Below are 17,532 nucleotides of genomic sequence, written 5' to 3'. Positions count from 1 at the left end.
GCACACTGTGGCTGATTCTGTATGTGAGGCAGAGTATATTGCTGCATCAGATGCTGTCAAAGAAGTGGTGTGGCTGAGAAAATTCATCACCGAGCTCGGAGTAGCACCCTCCCTTGTTGGTCCAGTTTTTCTCTACTGTGACAGCTCTGGAGCCATTGCTCAGGCGAAGGAACCGAAGGCACACCAGTGGACGAAGCATATTCTGCACCGCTACCATCTCATCCGGGAGATTGTGGATCGAGGTGACATCGACCTTCAGAAGATCGACAGGAAGGAGAACCTAGCCGACCCATTCACTAAAGCCATTGTGGTGAAGGAGTTCAACGACTACAAGTCGAAGATGGGTATTAGATACTGCACCGATTGGCTTTAGGCCAAGTGGGAGATTGTTGGGAATAGTATCCCAAAGCCAATCGTCAGTCTGTTGACGGTTGTGCTCCTTTTGTATTAGTACATGAATTATAAATAAATAAAAATTATTTTGATATTTTTTCATCACAAATGTTTCATCTTCTAATGAACTCCTGTGTTGTGGTGAAGTCCTTAGGACTATTTAGACTCGACAAAGGAGGATTTATCGCTTAGTCCTTAAACCTGTTCGTGACCAAATGATACGTTGTTACCAAGGATGATAAAGTTTATCGAGCATAGGTCGTGGTGTGCCATATGGGTTGGTTGTCCTCATAACCAAGGAGTGTGGAGACACTGATATGGCATACAGATGAGATGTAATGGTACATCTGTACTGAACGTGACCGACTCCGGAGCTATTTCTGCTGTCAAGATTTGCTCCGATAGGATATGGGTATAAATGTCCCTCCGATCTGAGACCATCACGGTGACTTGCAAGCAACTCACTGCACTTAGGCACTAGACTACCTGAATTTCTAATTCAGTGACGGAAGGCTGCTGGGTGTAGTCAAGTACTTGACTTATCGGTGCGTGTGTCAAGATGGGATTGACCACTCCAGTTTAGGAGCTGTGTACAGTCGTGTTTCAATTTAGCAAAATCTTTGCCAGGATAGTCCTAGTGAGGAGTCACAAGACTAATTGAGTTGAGCACGATTCGGATGATCTCATCAGGGTTGACAGTTTAATCCTAAGTCGTCCTAAACACAGGGATCAAAAGGGATGAATTATACGGTAACCATATTCACGTAGGTTCTGAATGTTGCGATTGCGACTATTCGACCTATCCGATCGTCGGGTACCATTGCTAGATGGTCACTTCGATTAATACAGGAATTGGTTCCTGTGCTATCGGCTTAGGTTCGAACCTGCGGGGTCATACACATTAGAGATTCCTTTCTGATCTGATGACTGATTATGAGTCTTATATGTCTGAGACTCTATAATTGAGAATTAGAATTTTCTGATCATGAGTTCCACACATTTTGGGTACCGGAGTCAAAATTTTGAATTTCAAATTTTGAATTTGAAATTTGAACTCTTTGATCAGGGTTTCATATCGATGGTCTCTGATGCCTAATTGTCCATCGGATTTAGACTCAATATTTATGAGAGGTTTAATTAGTGGTTTGATCGCTAATTAACGCAATTTGATTGAGTAATTATTTTTAGATCAAGTCCAATTGAATTGGATTCAGTTTGGATTGACCCGATTAGGTTAAGTGTTGATCTAATCGCTAAGGTGGCTTAGTCCCTGATTTGATCAGGGATTATGTTTAGTTAATTTCTGATTTGATTAGGATTTTATTGAGCCTAATTAAGCCTAATTGTGTTAGATTTAATCTGATCTAATTGTGCTTAACCTATTTTAATTAGGTTGGCTCAATTTGAATCAAACCACCTTGTTTTAAATTTTCTGCGCCACCCAACTTTCTTGCGTCCATTTGAATTCACGAGAAAAAATTTTCTCATAAATTTTCTCCCACGCCCATGTTTCTGTGCACCAATTATTTGGATTAACTTGGTTTGTTACCCATCCAAATTCAAAGGGGTTTTGAATTTGAATGGATAACCAAATAACCATGCGCCAGCTTATCCTCTTTTGTGCGTCCCATATTCCACACGAGAAATAGTTTCTCATGAAAGTCTCCACGCACAAAAAAAAAAGGCCACGCCATCTCTTCTTTCTCGCACAAATGGATGAGGATAAGATTAGTTGGCACTTGAATTCAAATTTGATTTGAATTCAAGTGAGCAACCACCTCTTCTTATCCACTTACACGCTTTCAACATCTCTTACGATATTTTATAAAATGAGAAAGGGAGGGGGCATGGGTATAAAAAAGAAAGAAGAGATAAGGGGCGTGGGGAGGTTCTGAAAAAATTTTGAAGTGTTCAAAATTTATCGAGAGGAGAGAAAAAGGAGAGAGAAGTGGGCGCAGGATTTTTGGTGTGTACCCTAAGGTTTCTACCTAGGATTCAAGAAGTGAGATTGGTGTGCCACGTGTGTCGTGAGTCCACCAAATTTTAAGAAAAGATCCATCAGCCTCTCAACTAATCGTGCAGACGATCCAGAGCATCCGAGGAGTCGGCACACATCGATCGAAGAAGTTTGATCAACATCAGCCACCAAAAGGGTGAATCACGAACTAGCATTCGTGAGGAGCCGATCAGATGGGAGCTTCGTGTGGACGATCCACAGAGGCCAGACACTAGTGTGACTGCACCGTGACGATCAGAGCCCCCCGATGGTGATTAGATTGCGGTGATCGACTACCCACAAAAGGTGATGTGTTCTGAACACAGTACAGTAAAAAATTTACTATTTCAAATTTGAATTTCAAATTTAAATGCATACTGTTGTATCATATTTAGATCCTAGTGTAGGGTTAATTAGTGTTAATTAATGAGATTAATTAATAATTTCACTGTAAAATATTAATTTTGAAAAAGTTTTAAAATTATCATTTTGCCCCTGCACTGAATTTTTGCTTCAGTGGGACCCCTATTAGATTTGAAAAATTTTGGTTGCGTTGCCCGAGGACTCAAGAGACAAGCTTGGAAGACTGAAGGGCATCATTCTCTTGGGTTTAAGTTGACTATTATGTTAACAAAATCCAAGTTTGCTATTAAAAATTGGGTAAGAAGAAGGGTGGAGAATTTATTCAAAAGGGGTGAAACCTTCAAGGAGAAATTTTGCAATTATAAGTAAAAGAAACTTGGATTGGAGGTTTAAGTGTCGAGGAACATCAACATCTCCTATACTTGCTTCAAGATTACCATAGGAATCTTCACATGTAGAAAACTTTATGACGACAAAAATCTAGAGTACTATGGCTGAAAGAAGGTGATTGCAATACTAAATTCTATCATAGATCAACCATCTTAAGGAGAAGAAGGAACATAATAAATGTATTATATGCTAAAGATGGTAGTAGAGTAGATCAAGCTGAGGTGATTAATTCTTCGCTTGTTGAACACTTCAAGGCAAAGGTGGAGCATGCAGCTGCAATTAAGAGATATCTGAGACCCTTTGGACCTTCCTAAAGTGACCAATGCTTAAAATGAAGAATTAGTTCGAGGGGTCATTGAAGATGAATTAAAATCACCGTTATAAGTTTGAATCTGGAGAAGGCCCTAGGACCTAATGGATATCAAGCTCTCTTCTTTAGGAAATTCTGGAAATGAAGTCATCATGGCCATAAAATATTTCTTTTCCTCCTCCTCAATGCCTCATAGTTGGAATCAAACTTACATCACCCTTATACCAAAAGTTTCAAATCTTGCTAGGCCAAGTGATTTTCGTCCCACAAGCTTGTATAATACTATCAATAAAATAATTATAAAAATTCTAGCCAATAGATTGAAACCACTCCTTCCTATTTTGATCTTCCCGATTTAAGGAGCCTTTATCCAAAACATGGCATTGCACACAATAATCTTCTGGCTTAAGAGCTCATGCATTCCCTTCAGCTTGCTCCTACAACTAAGAGCCTAACGCTTATTAAATTAGACATAGAAAAAGCCTTTGACAAAATCCAATGGCACTTTTTGTTTCAAGTAATCTAGCTTTTTGGATTAAGTGATATCTCCATTTAGTGGATCAAAACTTGTGTTGTCAACCCTCAACTAGTCTTGATTATAAATGGGTTGCGATCTAATTGGTTTTCTATAAAATGTGGGTTGCAATAGGGCTGCCCTCTTTCTCGAAATCTCTTTATATTACTCAAATTCTATCCAAATTTTTTCAAGATGCTACTGCTAGCCGTCTGCTAAAGGCCTATCAACCTAGTTCAATTGGATCCATATTATCTCATATTTTTTTCACAGATGACTTTCTCCTTATGGTGAGATAAACTACAATGAAGAATCCTACTTTTCTCAAGTTGCTTATTGAAACACATTGTACTATATCTGAGTAGGTGGCTAATGTAAAAAAATCTCATCTCATGTTCAACCCATCTACGAGATCGATAGTTAAAGCTCAGATCAAATCAATTTTTTAGATGCCAATCAAAAGAGGGGTGTGGAAGTATCTTGGTGTGCCAATTTCAAGTACAACTCTCAAAAATTCAAATTTTAATTACATAATAGAGAAGATGGGAAGTAAACATGCTAGCTAGAAGTGGAGGGTTTTGTCTCAAGCGGATTAAGCAATCCTTCTAACTAAGGTTCTCTCTTCAATCCCTATTTGCACCATGTCTATTGTGGCTATTCCTATCTCCTTAATCAATCTTATTGAAAAAGATTTTAGAGCCTTTTTGTGGGGTCACTAAGAAGATCATAGAGGTTTTCACCTATTGTCTTGGGAGGCTATTTGTAAGTCTAAGGTGAATGGAGGGGTTTGCATTCCCTTAGAACTAAGCAGTAAGCAATGCTTTGCAAACATGCTACTCAGGTGGTTTTAAAGCTACATTTGCTATGGTCCCAAGTTGTGCAAGCTAAGTACAAGTTTCATGGGCAATGGATTGCCCATAGAAAATCTAGGAAAGCTTCTAAAATTTGGGGCAAAATCTTAGTATGGAATGAAGGTTTAGTGTCATTGTTAGATATATACCCTAGAAGCCAATTAGGTCTATACATATAATTTTTCTAAGGACATAATTTGTAATCTTGACTTATTAATAAAATAAAATTTAGATTATTTATCCATTCATATTATGTAATATGTCTATGAATCATTCAATGAATTAACAAGATAATGACACATATTCTCAAGAGTTAAAAATTTGAGGTACATGTCATTGGTGATTAATTCATAAACTACTTCCGACCGTAGGATCATCATGGAGATAATAATCGATCCAGATAGGTTGGTGCATGGATTGATTCTTTATGGATAGATGAGTCTCAAATTTATAGTATAGAGACACTGAGAGAGAGTATAGGTGCTTGTTAGAAAATAAAGATATTGAGCGCGATCAATACGAGTAGTCACTTGGATATCTACTTTCACATTATGATATACTCAATGCTGTAGTAGTATAAACAGTTCTTCGACCTGTGGTGCCTCGGCTATTCACAATGAGGTTGCTGTAATGTGACTACACCATAACTCGATCTCCTAGTCATACGAAGTTTTGAGGTATATTTGACTACAGTAGATTCATTGTAGGAATAGGGTGTGCACATATATGAGATCTATCGATCCTAGTAATTAAGAAAAAGTCCTATGAGGATCATGAAACTAAGTGTGAAAGTCCATGACTATGGTAAGTGTGAATGATGGAAAGGAGTTTTCATGAAGATTCACTAAGAACTCAAATTGATTGAATCTTACATATGACAAGATCAGATTGATGAGTTATCTATAATCTTAATCTTGTCGAAAATGATAGAAGAATCGGACCACACGATAACTGCATCTAGAAGTTCATCTATTCAGTTCTATTGGATTACCACTACATACTGTTAGGTGTCATGGTGGATCGTAGGACCAATTGAGAATTATTCTGATGACTAATAATTCTCAAATTAACTGAATTGGAAAGGGTTTCAATTCATTGAAAGAAGTTTCAATGATATTGTTGATGGAGATCATAAAAATATATCCTACTACTAGACAGAATTGAACTTATGAGGTCCCACAATAAGGGATTTGATTTAGGAATCATCAATTGGCCTCGTATGGTCCAATTGGGTTCAGAGTTTAAGAAATCCTATTGGGTTGAAGAATACTATGCTAGCACATGGTTAAATCCAAATTCTTTTTAGACTTGAATTCCTATGAGATGGAGATTGGACTAAGTCAATTGTAAGTATTATGGACAGTCAAGAGTTGGTTTTGTCTCATAAATAAAGTTGGAAGAAATTGGACTTGAGCCCAAATGGATTGGATCCATGGGTTGGCGTCCCCTTGACCTACTGTGATAAGGAATTAGAAACTAGGATGTGGCGCACACTCCATCAAGATTTGGCACCAATTATGACAGCTAGGAGGTGCCCAAGGGTTCTAATAAGAGTTGATTTTGGGTTCTTTATGAGATAAAGATCTGATTTGATCAAATTTCTAAACCAAATAGGACTTCTTTTAGCCTATAAAACGGGCTTGAGATGTGATCTCTAAAGATATAAGAAAGCAACCAAAAATCTAGCCTCCCTAGCTCTCCACGCCCCACTCTCCCTCTCTTCCTCATGCCCATGCCCAAAGGGTTGGGCATCTTTGGTTTCCACGCCCAAAGGTTGGGCATCTTCTTCTTTCTACACACCAATATTCGAGATGCTGATTTGAGAGTTCTTTCATCTTCTTCCATCTTTCTTCATCTTACTTGCTGGTTTCTTGATAAAAAAATAAAGAGGTGTCTTTCTAAATCTATCTTCGTAGTAGAGATCGGACGCTTGTATGGCTCAAAAAGAAATCGAAGAGATATCCACAATCATCAATTATGGTGAATAACTACCCGCACAAAGGTGAAGATGAGATCTTCATATTTTTGTTTTAATAAAATTTTATTTGCTGCATATAGGTCTTAAGAATATGATAGGGATGATCTCATTAGATGAGATCTAGAAGATGCATGCTAGATAAATATACTTCCGCACTGCTTGTCTGAAAATTTTTATTATTCTAGCATGCGTGCTGCCCTAATTTTTTCTTCAATTTTTAGTGATCCATTGGGACCAAAACTAGTGTCAATAGTTACTCTGACCCTTGGATCTCTTCGAGCCCCTTAAACATGTAGCCTACTTATCTTGATATAAAAGTTAATATAAAGAATGTGAAAGTGGTAGACCTCATAACCTCTAACAGGATATACATGAGATTTGCATACTCAACTCTGTTTAATGCTGAAATGATGACTCATGTATTCCAAATTCCTATACCAAAAGAATGCTGGTCTGATTAATTATGCTGGGAAGCTGCCAAGAGTTCAGAACCTTCTATTAAAGATTTGTACAACTTGATTGATCACTATTACTCAACCCCGATTGGTGCTCAATTTCACTGGATTTGGAAGTTGCAGCTACCTCTTTGGATCTATTTTTTCTGGTTGAAGCTAGCTTGGTTAAGATTGCCATGCAAATCCCTGCTTCTTGAAAGAGGTATCTTATTTGCCCAGCTTTCATATTGTGATTTGTGTCCTCACACACTGGAAGATGCACAGCATGTAGTCATTTGTTGTCCATCTGCACTTGATTGTTGGCTCATGTTAAGCGGATGGATTTCTATTGATTTTATTCCTTCCTCCCTGTTGGCTTTGGTTTCTTTCTTGGTAAAAGCTGAAATTCAGCAAGGCATCAAAACTGTTTATGTTTATATGGCTTGGCTGATATAGTATGCTAGAAACCAAAGGGTCTTTCTTTTTCATTTTTTTAGGTAAGGCGGTTCATTCAAACAAATTTTGTGTGAAAACAACCAAAAGCATCAGAAAATAAAATATCTTGAAGTTGTACATGGGCGACCTCCAGCCCGATCTTAAGGACTTATCTAGAATACTCAGCTACAAATACTGCCATCCAATCTTCTATAGTGTTCACCTCTCGAAAGACATATCTAATTTTCAGCATAGTATAGTTTTTCAATAAAATCGAGACGTCATGCAGAAAGGTGTGAGTGGCACCACCGTGGATACAGCTCTGAAGTCAGAATATCATCGTGGCAGAATCTCCCTCCACCCAAAGGGTCTTTCTTCAGCAACCATTGCGTCCTATCGATATATTCCAAACGTTACACACATGTTACGTAGATTGGCTCTCTATACAAAAAAAATTCCCCTAGTTCTCAGTCAAGGGACTAGGCTTGTCTTGTTTTACATCTCAATGGGGGGAGTTCTCTTGAAGTTCAGTAGACAGCCCCTCCCCTTGGGGTGCTAAAGGTTAATTTTGATGGAGCTAAGAGGATGGAAGGAACTTTAGTAGCTTGCATCGTCAGGGATAATGGAGGCAATATGCATCTAGCTAAAGGAAAGAAATTGCCCCATTCTTACTCTATTCTTGTGGCTGAGCTATATCCAGCTTGGTTGGGAATGTTTCATGCTGTCAAAATCTGTCGTGCCACCCAATTATGGCTGGAAGGAGACTCTAGCTCTATCATCTCATGGCTAAATCATTCAGGCACCTCCAGCACTATTGAGGACCCTTAGAGAGCTAATTGCTTGGATAAGCATTGTTTAGATTATCAAAATAACTCATATCAAATGCAAAGGGAACAAGATGGCAGATTGGCTCACGGGTAGAGCTATTACTGGCGACTTCACTCTTTTCAGGAGATAAGACGGTGGATTTTGATCTCCAAATGCTTCTTAGGATGGATGCATTGGTATTCTCTGACAAGTATCTTTTTTTTTTAATCATATTCTTATTATGTTGAAGCTTGTTTGATCCTTTTCTTCTACAACCTTTGAACCCTATAAAGCACCGCCCCCCCTCCCAAAAAAAAAAGAAAACTCCACTTGCACCAAAATATTCATTTAATAGATTTTTTACAAAATCATCTTCTAGAAGTCAACCTAAAATGGAAAAAATCTCTCAAGCTTTCCTTTAATCACGGCGAGGCCACCGACAACTTGTTGCTCCAATGATGATGAGTCCACCACACTTACAATGCCTCCATTTAATTCCTCATTCCCAGTTCACTCCCAACAGTAGATCCAAGTTTACATGCGAGGAAAATTAATTAACCAATAAAAGAAAAGATCTCTGCCAAAAAAAACAAAAATTCAATAAAAGAAAATATAGATGGTGCAAGTAGATAGAAGTACTCTAATGAAGGAAAAGATGAAAATATGATTCAACTGTCACTAAAATGTACAAATCCATACTTAATCTTGTTTGGATTGTGTAATGATAAATTGGGTATTTGGATCCAAAAAAAAAAAAACTTTTCACTTTGAGATTTAAATAATTAGAAGTTTAATCCAATCTGACCCACACTAAGTAGGGATTTTATCTTTGCATGCCCAACTTCATTGGAAACAGAACCTAATAGTTTATCTAGTATATAGGATAGTATACAGTATAGTTCTTACGTATTTGATATTTTTTAATTACATTCAGTTCCTTTTTCTTTTGGTGAATGGTTACAAAGGAATAAGTGGAAATTGAGGATTTCAAACAATGGCATTGGCTTCGAAATTAAACCCTAGTCTTGACTTGTGCTTGATTTAACCTATAATTGAGCCACATTTATTTATGATCTAGTTTACAATTGTCACCCTCTTGACCAGAGATTGCGAGCTGGGAGTCGTGGCAACCGCCGCACACTCATAAAGAACTTTCTCCACAAGCAAACAACATATCTTATCATGCTATCGTGAAGAAACAATGGAATAAAATTTTAATAATTAATATTTAATTTTAATTCAAATAATTAAATCAAATATCTTATAAAATATATTTCATAGTCTTGCATTAAATTTCAATCAATCCTAATCAACATCTACCTATAGTTCTCTCTCTCTCATAAGAATCTCCGAGTCAAGCTAATCCTCTAAATTTGTAAAAATAATAAAATATAAAGTAATGAGCTAAACATCCTAATAAGTAATGTACCCTTTCGCTAAACAAATCGAACAATAATAATATATTGAAAAATAAACATGTAAGGTGTATCAATTCAAAATAGACAATATCAATCAAATAAAATCTATGTAAATTTATTTTTTATTCATAAATTAATTTTTTTCAAAATATCACACTAATCTTGATAGCCATAAACTAAATCAAAGTACCATCGTACAATCTTAATTGACAGGATATAAAATTACCAGCACATAATCTCTACTATCAGAGTATCAAATACCAGTATTTAACCATCTATTGGTAGGGTATTGAAGTACTAGCATACAACTTTCACTAGTAAGATATCAAAGTACCAGCATTTAACCGTCCCACCAGTAGGATATTAAAATACCAGCATGTAACTATTTTACTAATAGGATATCAAAGTACCAACATACAACCCCCATCGGTAGAGTATCAAAGTACCAACATTTAACCATCCTACTAGCAGGTTATCAAAGTACTAGTATTTAACCGTCTCACTGGTAGAATATCAAAGTATCAGTATTTAACCATCCTACTGATAAGATACCAAAATATCAGTATTTAACCGTCCCACTGGTGGAGTATCAAAGTACCAGCATTTAACTCTCACTGATGGGATTCAATAAATAGTCAGACTGCGAGTCAAAATTTATCTCAAATCAATACACTTTCATCAAAAACATATTTCATTTTTCAAATTGACTAATTCATAAAGCCATGCAACGTCAAAATCAATCATTATGATTTGTATCAATTTTAATGATTCGATCATAAATTATTTAATATTTAAAAAAAAAGAATATATTTGGTAATTCAAAATACATCACCAAATTCATAAATTATGAATAATCTAAAATAAAAAATATTTTTTTAATTTATCGATAAATCTAAAAAAATCACATTACTTATCCACACGTACTCCAATAAATCCACATAATTTAATAAATTTCTTTTCAAACTCTTCATTTCATAGATCATATCATAATATGCCACTGTTGGATATCTTTTTATCAAGACAACCATATCCCTTGGGCTCCGATAAGCTCTCCACCTTTAATTTTCTAACAGACACGTTGAAAGGACATGATGGTCTCGGAAGAAAAGATAACTTCTCTAGCAAGGATTCGACAGTCGATGGTGGGGGATAGAGGTAGAGTGGGGAGGAGTTGGACTCCTTTCTAGAGTCATTCTTCGACTCTAATCAGAAGTCTAACAGGAGAGAGTCCAAGGGAAGAGAAGACTCCTAATGGGGGGGTCTTCTCTATTTTTCTTATTTTTGTTTTCCCATACTTTAAGATTCATGCAAGATTTTTTTATCCTTGCTTCAAGATTTGTGTGGTTGATTGAGGATATCATATTCCCTCCTAAAAAAAAAATTCATTCTCAAAATTTTTTTTGCTCAAATTTTTAAAAATTCAGGATCATCCTTTAATTTCAAAATCAAATTTTTTATCATAATATCTTCCAAACTAAATTTTTATTTTGATTAGCTTAAAAATAACTCAGACCACTATACTTTTGTTGTATACTCTGATTCAAATTCATCAATGTACTCATATCAAATCTAAGTTTTTAAGTTATATCACAATTAATATAAGTTATCATCCTAATGTCCCTAATATCTATCCACCTGCACTCATGTCTGATTTTGTGTCATAATTTGTTCACTTATATTCTAATACCATATTATGCCCTCGACCTAAGATTACGAGCCAAGGGTCATGATAACCATCATACATTCATAGAAAACTCTACCCACAAGCATGTAAGATATTTATCATACTATCATAAAGAAATAATAGAATAATTTAATATTCGACTTTAATCAAATAGCTAAATCAAATGTTTTATAAAATAATACTTCATAGTCTTGCATTAAATTTTAATGGATCCTAATCTAAAATAAAAATATCAAAGTCTGCCTTTAATTCTCTCTCCCATAATAAATTTTTGAGTTAAAATAAACATGCAAAATACATCAATTCAAAATAGGCAATACTAATCAAATAAGATAATGCAAATTCATTTTTTGTTCATAAATCAATTTCTTTTAAAATATCACACTAATCTCAACAGCCATGAACTAAATCAAAGTATTAGTGTATAATCTCCATTGATAGGGTATTAAATTACTAGCGCATAACCTCCACTGGCGAGATATCAAAAAATCAGTGCATAACTTTCAATTGCAGGATATCATATACCAGCATTTAACCACCCCACTAATAAGATATCAAAGTGCCAGTGTATAATCTCCACTAGTAGGATATCAAAATACTAGCTTTTAACCGTTCCACTGTTCGAATATCAAAATACCAACATTTAACCACTCCACTGGCAAGATGTCAAAGTATCAATATTTAATAATCTCACTAGTAAGGTATTAAAGTACCAGCATTTAATCATCCTACTAGTAGGATATCAAAGTATCAACATTTAAGCATCTCATTAGTGGGGTATCAAAGTACTAACATTTAACTCCTACTGACGAAATTCGGTACATAGTCAAGTTATGAGTCAAAATTTATCTCTAATCAATACACTTTTCTCAAAATATATTTTATATTTCAAATCAATAATTCATAAAGCCATGCGACATTGAAATCAATCGATATGGTTCATATCAATTAAATACTTTCGATCATAAATCACTTAATATTTTAGAAAAAATATATTTGGTAATTCAAAATATATCATCAAATTCATAAATCATGAATAATCTAATATATAAAATATTTTATAATTTATCTATAAATCTAGAAAAAGAGTCGCATTACTTATCTCACACATATTCTAATAAATCCATACAATTCAATAAATTTCTTTTCAAAATTTTCAATTCATAGATCATGTTGTAATCTCCTATTGTGGACATCTTTTTGTTGAGACGACTATATCCCTTGGGCTCCAGCCAGCCCTCCACCATTGATTTTTCGATGTGCATGATGAAAGTTCACATCAGATTTGGAAGAAAAGAGGGCTTCTCCGATGAGGATTTGATAGTCGACAGTAGAGATTTCATAAAAGACTTTATCTCTTTAAATAGAGATGGAGAGGGGAGGAGTCCGGGAAGAGTTGGACTCCTCCCCAAAGTCATTCTTCAACTATGATTGGGGATGAATCCAATAGAAAAGAAGACTCCCGATGGGGGGGGGAGTCTTCTTTGTTTTTCTCTTTTTTTCTTTATTTTTTTGTGCTTTAAGATTTGTGTAAGATTTTTTTTAAAAAAATTGCTTTAAGATTTGTGTGGTTGATTGGGGGTGTGATGAGGCCCCTGTCCCACGAGTGGAATATTCGATGCATGGTGAATACGTCACCACCCGTGCCACCGCAGTTACCAGTATAACAGGAAACGATTCCCAGCCTTCCCTGTGCCACAGCTGCCAATAGTGATCACCACAGCTGCCAATGCCACAGCTATTGCCATTGGGTTGCCACTACGGTGGCTATAAGAACTAATATTTGTCGGACTTCTAGCTCATGCAATTTTACACTTAAGATGTTAAGGTTAAAACTTAAAACATATATACCAGCATAAGCCTAACTAATGTAATAGTATCACCAATAAACTTCTTGCGGAAGGTATACTCTTTGGTACACAAAAATATAGGTTTTTTTATCAAAATAAAGTTTATTCTAAAAGTAATTACCAAAATAATGCTTTTCTCAAAATATTTATGAAAATACTACTCCACACAAAGTCGCCCTATCATAGGATGATTTTGTGTGCTGACTCATCACCTCGCCCTCCACATGGAGCATGGAGTCAGTAGCAAGAGATCCGCCTTATAGTAGGATGACTCATAGAGTCGCCCTACCATAAGGCAACTTAGTTGGGCCTAAACACTGATCCACACCCCTCCCTCCCCTCTCTCCATCAATTAGGAAAAAATCCTCCTCTCTCCCTGAACTGCTCCCCGTGTGCCTTCCCAACTACCCTCTCGGTCCCCGATGAGAGAACCCCCCTCTCTCTCCCTCTTGATCCCTGACAACCCTCCCTCCTCCTCTCGGCCCGCCCTCCCTCCTCCTCTCGACGCATCCCCACTCTCTCCCCGATGTACCGCTGCTCTTGGCTCCTCCTCTCGGCCCACTCCCACTCCCTCCCGGCATACCGCCGCTCCATGCTCCTCTCGGCCCGCCCCCACTCTCTCTCCAGCATACCACCGCTCCTCGCTCCTCCTCTCAGCCCACCTCCTTCTTCTCCGACGTACCGCTACCCCTCTCTCATCCTCTCGATGGTCCCCAACACCCCTCCCCGCCCTTTGTCCTGCCTCCCTCCCGACGGTCCCCGGTGCCCCTCCCAATAGTCCCCGGCACCCCTGCCCTCTCGATGGTCCTGTTGCACCGCCCCACCCCCCCATCAGGTATATTTCTTTATTTTAATTTTTTATATAAATTAAAAATTTATTTCTTCATATGGTCAGTTTAGAACAAAGATAAATTTAATTTATAAATAATATTAATTTTATCTAAGTAATATTAATTTATAAATAAATTATCAAAATAATTTTCTACTCAATCGTTTGTTGTTAAAAATTTTACATTACATAGAATCATAGACCTATCTTTTGATTAATGTATATATTCTAAAGCATCTATATAGTTATATTTTTTTGTACAGATGGGAGAATTATGTATATTGATCAATTAATTGTCCAGTTTGGATAATTTGAGAATTACAATTAATTTTATAGATAATTATGATAATTAAACGATGCGTAATAAGAGCTGAAAAAAATTTTGAACAGTATTTTTCTTTGATTCTCCTTATATATTTTCAACCATGTGGGGAGAACTAACGAAAAATATTGCCGAAATTTTTTTTGGCCCCTATTGTGCATCGTTTGATTACTGTAATTATCTATAGAATTAATGCAATTTTTGAATGGGATAGGACCTAACTTTAACTATTAGATGGCGATAAGATGCATTTATTATGTAAGTCATTTTAAATATTAAGTACTTCCTCCTAATGAGTATTTATTATGTAAATCATTAAATATTAAGTACTTCTTTCTAATAAACATCTGTTTATATATTCATACAGTTACTTCTCACAATAATTTTCAACAAAATGGATCCAAGTCTTATCACTGTTATCTTCCATTGGGATCAGAGGATCAGTCATGATGCTAATGGTATATATTATGATGGTGAAAGGATTCGGATGACCCTGATGGATCGTAACGCAACATATCAAAAATTTGTGTGAGTCTGCTATGCTGTCATCGGATGAAACCCCAATCACTGTGGAGTTTTTCTACTATGTAGATTTCTAATCACACTGTTGGATAGTATTTGGCTGTACCTATTGAAGATAATCAGAATACGAACACCGTCTTGGGCATCCCATCAGAGGAAACTTTTCGTGTGGTTGAAATTTTTATTGAGCCTGTAATGGTAGGAGTTTCGGATAGTGGTGAACGGCATGTGAGTGTGTTTCAGACTGTATCTGCCCCACTTGTACAATCGGAGATGGGGGGATCTCTACCTAATGCAGCTCCAATGGTTGATGAAGCTGGGTATGAGTATAGAGGTACTCCTGTATATATCGTTGGTGGACCAGTAGCATCCGTAACTGATAGTCCTCAGTATATGGTAGGTGTAAAGTCTGCATATCAAATCCATATAACACCACATTTGATGATATGAGGGCTGATCTTAGTTATGTGGCAGCTATCGTGGAGTATGTGAAGCATAAATCTTATGATCTTGTACCACTTAATCAGCTACATGCAACACATGCCGGACTTGGAGGATTGAGAACTGCAATAGTCGATACAATTTTATTTGAAAATGAAGTCGCTGTTAGTTATGATCCTAATCCTGGTGATGATAAAGATAAGGATGATGATGCAGAGTCTGATGATAGTGATAGTGGAGAATCTAGTGCAGAAAAGGATGTCCCACTATATGAGGCACCTCTTGTTTCTGAATTCGGACTAGTTGATGCATATGATGATGATGAGGCTGCATCTCATGGAGCATTGCCAGAACATCTATTCTTTGATGGGAATGAAGAGTTAAGAAAGAGAATGGTATTTGGATCGAAAGAATAAGTCCAATGTGCCGTGAAACAATATGCCATTCATGCCTTCCATCCTTTCAAAGTCATCGAGTCACATAGGGTTAAATGGAGCGTTGTGTGTAAATAGTTTGATATTTGCAGTTGGCATTTCAGTGCATTCCTTCAGACCAAGACGCATCGATGAGAGATTATGGTATATAAAGAGCCACATATATGGTTAAATACAGTTGTGATGCGAGATCATCTACAGCTTGATGCACGCATGATTGTCGATATCATTAGAAGATCAATTAGAGCAGAGATATCTATATCCATATCAGCCTGCTAGGCTTACGATGTGATACATGATAGTACGAGGCATCTTACAAGAAGATGTGGATAGCTAAATAACTTATTATGGACGAGTTGTTTAGAAATTGGACAGGGTCTGATAACACATTAAGTCCTTGGCTAGCTTCAGTTTGTCATACCAAAATATTATACGGAGTGAATTGTGCAAGGAGATAGGACACAACCAGCACAGATACCCCCAATGATACTGATTTATTATTTTTTTAATATGATATGTGGACTATCTTTATGTATCATTTATATTTTTTTAAACTATTTTGGTTATGTAATCATCAAGTATTGGGTTACATTATTTTGAAATTAATATTACAATTTTTTTAATCTGAAAGCGCATGTTACATTTTTTGTTAGTTGCATAAAAAATTAATTATTGATCTTGATACAGATTATATGGTTGAAGTTTGGGATTATCCATTATTTATAAGATATTCTGCCATGTTAATTATAAATAAGGATGAAAAAATTTAAATTTATATCTTAAAAAAATATATTTAATATAATAATACAATATGATACTATATAATAATATCTATTTATATAATATAATATAGTATAATATAATATAATATACTATAATATATTATAATAATATAATAAGGTATAATAATATAATATCATATATTATATCTTGATATTTATAATATTTTACACTATATTATGATATATAATACTATTATATAATATATAATAATGTTATATGATATATAATACATAATATATATAATATAATAATGTATAATAATATAATATATAATATATTGATATTTATAATATATATAATATATCTAATATTTTACACTATATTATATTATATAATATATAATAATATCATATGATATATATTATATATAATATAATAATGTTATATTATATATATAATATAATATTATATAATAGGATAATGTATAATAATATAATATCATATATTATATATTGATATTTATAATATTTTACACTATATTATTATATATAATAATATTACATAATATATATTATATTATATTAAATAAAATATTAATATAATATACTATCCTAATATATTATATTACATTATAATAATATACAATGACAAAATAATATAATTATATATTAATATAATATATTATAATAATATATAATAATATAATATAATATATTATACATTGATATTTATAATATATATAATATATCTAATATTTTACACTATATTATATTATATAATAATATTATATAATATATAATAATGTCATATGATATATATTATATATAATATAATAATG

Source organism: Elaeis guineensis, chromosome 9 (assembly GCF_000442705.2).
Source record: "Elaeis guineensis isolate ETL-2024a chromosome 9, EG11, whole genome shotgun sequence".
Taxonomy (NCBI): Eukaryota; Viridiplantae; Streptophyta; class Magnoliopsida; order Arecales; family Arecaceae; genus Elaeis; species Elaeis guineensis.
Note: the sequence above shows the minus strand (reverse complement) of the source record.